Raw genomic sequence first — 3,567 nt, 5'->3', positions numbered from 1 at the left:
TCAGAAATTGTGCTGTTTTGAAGCCAAATATGGCAAGAGTATGGAAAAAAAGAAGGGATTCATCTTAGCCATCGCATCACCCAGTCTTCTTCAAAAAACCTGAGACGCTCCACAATCATAATCTTTTCTGAAAATACAACAAAATCAGTCCAGCGCAGTCCTGACACAGCCATTTTCCCAAGTACTTGGTAATAGTGCTCATGGCTACGGTCCAACCTCAATACACCTTGCTCATCCGTTTTCATATAGTGTGAGTCTCCTATTTCTTCTAGTGCCTTGCCGTTTAAGCTGTACGGGAACTTCACTTCCAAAAGGCCATGCTTTGGTTCTTCGCACGGATCAAAGATGAAGCGGTCAGGTGACGCTCCCAACCATGGACAGGATGGGTCCCCGAGTAGTCCACATCTAAAAGCCTCAATGTCGCGGCTTCTTGTCCTCATAGTGTAGATGTTTCTATGCACTGCTGGCTGCTCATTGCCAACTCCGTACTTGTGAAAAAAAATTAACAAAACTGGAAACCGGCACATAATTTTTATTCTTTGAACACACGGGTTGAAGTGGGAGAAGGGGTGCTAAAAGTGTACTGGGAAAGTCAGAACAAACTACAACAAGCCCGGTGAAGGTGACCAGGACAGAACTCCTCCAAAACTAATAGCTGCGGTACCTAACCGATTTCACAATGTTTACAAACAGTGTAAGGCACAACAGATGCTAAGAAATATGAGCATAGACCCCAAATGGAATCGCACTTTTTTCTGGCTTAGAAGGTTCGGTTAGTGCTGCTGCATCCAAATGTCTAACAACCTGCTACATCTATGAAATTTCCACTGGTAATTAGGCTGAATGTCGGTGTCAACAAGTACTATCATTAAGATAATGAATGCTAAGAAAGAGCACAGGAAGTGAAATAGTAACTCATGTTCAGAGATTAATAGCAGCGGCTAACTGTATTGTGTTAATTTCACTTCTATGGGACAAAACCTAGGCGATAGACAATTTTTTCTGGACGATGAAGCTTGCAGGCAAGTATGTTCTTGCATAACAATGAACTAAAATGTATCCGCGACACTTGTTACTGCCGTGAAGGTTGAAGCGAAATATTCAAGCATGCTTACTGTACTGCTCGCACTCGTGACAAGTCTTGTTGAGACGTGAAGTTGTGCAAGCTTTTCTCTGTTCAGGTTGTACGCTGTACGACAACTCCGAACGATGAAGCTGTCCCACGGTGACGGCGTGCTGCTTTCCATGCATCACTACTAGCCTGCTGTCGTGGGTTCTGCTCCAAAGGTACAGTTTCCTCGCAGGAAATCTCCAAAGCCTGAGGAACAAGAAAAAGTCATAGTGCTTCATAAATAATGCAAAAACCATCATAATGTTACGAAGAAGACGACGCTGGCAGTGGCGCGGGACGGAGCGCTCGCGCTAGGCCAGCGGCCATTAAATCATCTCTTGTTCATGGTTCATCACGCCTCATTCTTCGGCTGGCCGCCTCGTTACATTTGGTGGAGGTGCTGGGATCCCTTCATCGCTATCCTGGTCCCGGAGCTTCGGTGTCCTGCGCCTGCCGTGGACGTCGGCGCCGTGGCGCCCGACCGACCCGACATGGTCGGGTCGGTCGGGTCTCGGGTCGGTCGGGTCTTGGGTCGTCGTGTCTTGTGGTCTGGGCGGGGGACGGGGCTGGGGTGAGCGGCGAGGTCAGGTCGGGCGGGCTGGGGCATGGCCGGGCGGGGCGGACCAGGCAATCACGGCCGACGTCCACGGCAGGCGCAGGACACCGAAGCTCCGGGACCAGGATAGCGATGAAGGGACCCCAGCACCTCCACCAAATGTAACGAGGCGGCCAGCCGAAGAATGAGGCGTGATGAACCATGAACCATGTCGGTCTATGCGTGATTTAACGCATCCATGGACACCCGTTCTTTCAGAACACTAGTTCTTTGGCTAAGTATCGCACTCCCTCGTACGAAAATGCGTGATTTTACACATGTGCCTCGCGCCTAAGGGCCATTCCAACTTGTGTCAAATTACGCACGGTTCTTTCATAGCAAAGAATGCATCCTCGCTCATTTCAGTAAGTATCCACCAGCCTCGGATGAGAGAAGGTGATGCGCAAATCAGGTAAACAAACTCGCGATCTTCTGGCATAGGCGTCCAAGCAAACAGTAAAAACATGCTGAAATGAAAACTTCAAAATGGGTGTCAGTGGATTCCCGCAACTAGACTCCACCGGCACATCTAAACAGACAAGCAACACTTCACGATGGTCCGCATCCGGCCCACGTTCAGAAGAACAGCGTTCATCGGCAAAGGTGAGCTGGGCAGACCGCGCCTCCCACCCCGTACGGGGCCGCTCCAGAGAACGCAATCAGTATCAGGCTGCCACCGACAAGCTCACCCAGAATAATAAGAACCTCCGACAACAGCTAGCTCTGGTGCTTGAGCGTTTAAATACCCTTACTCAACCTCCCTCATCCCTCTGCCAACCACCTCAAACTATTCAGAAAGACACAAACAGCCAATCTGAGGCCCCCACGCCAGAATCCCCCTCCCTCTCACCCAAAAAAAACGGGCCTTAGCCTTGAACTACTCGCAATCCGAAATGCAACAGCAGGAGCAACTGTAGAGGACTGCAACGAAAAAAGGACTAACTATTCCTTCACATACAACATACCAACACCGCACCCGATGTCTCTCCAAACAGGAGCCACTCAAAGTATGCAAATTAAAAGGTTACCAAGCCATCCACCCTAACCCAACCTCACCCTGGGCCGCCACGTATGTTTCTCGTAACGTATAGCCTACATCGCCCGTGATCTTTTCGAATTCTACCATGACTACCTCCTCCTCGAGCTTCTCCTGCGCCGCACAGGCTTACAAACCTATTTCGTAATAAACGTCTACTCCCATCCAAGGGACAACCTGATTAATATTGTGACGAAAACGAAGCTGGCAGTGGCGCGGGACGGAGCGCTCGCGCTAGGCCAGCGGCCGTTAAAATCATCTCATAGCCATCGTTCACCGCGCCTCATTCTTCGGCTGGCCGCCACGTTACATTTGGTGTGAGGTGCTGGGGTCCCTTCATCGCCATCCCGGTCCCGGAGCTTCGGTTTCCTGCGCCTGCCGTGGACGCCGGCCGTGAGTGCCTGGTCCGCGCCGCCCGGCCGTGCCCCAGCCCGCCCGACCTGAACCGACCTCACCGCTCACCCCAGCCCCGTCCCCCGCCCGGACCACAAGACACGACGACCCAAGACACGACGACCCAAGACCCGACGACCCAAGACCCGACCGACCCGAGACCCGACCGACCCAAGACCCACACGTGAAGACACCGCCCCCCTGCCCCTGCCGTCCGGTGCGTCCAAGGACCTCGGCCGTCAGCTCCTGGCACCCTCCGGCCCGGATGCTTCGTGGACCGGGACTCATCCTTCGATCATCTCATCCACTGTGGCGGCCAGCACTGCAACATGTTCTACATACTGTTCAACCATCCACTCAAGACCATCGCCATTTCGCGCGTCTGTTCGTCACCGGTCGGGACGATCGCTCGGAGGCCCCGGGTAGTGTGAC

At 52.5% G+C, this 3,567-nt stretch overlaps 1 pseudogene; it reads right to left on the bottom strand.

The window, feature by feature from the left end:
• LOC149339206 (uncharacterized) lies at positions 1-2,832 on the bottom strand (annotated as a pseudogene).
• Positions 2,833-3,567: the final 735 nt, after the last annotated feature.

Source organism: Amblyomma mixtum, chromosome 6 (genome assembly GCF_055824585.1).
Source record: "Amblyomma mixtum isolate Tamu chromosome 6, ASM5582458v1, whole genome shotgun sequence".
Classification (NCBI taxonomy): Eukaryota; Metazoa; Arthropoda; class Arachnida; order Ixodida; family Ixodidae; genus Amblyomma; species Amblyomma mixtum.
This window is presented reverse-complemented; position numbering and strand designations above follow the sequence as displayed.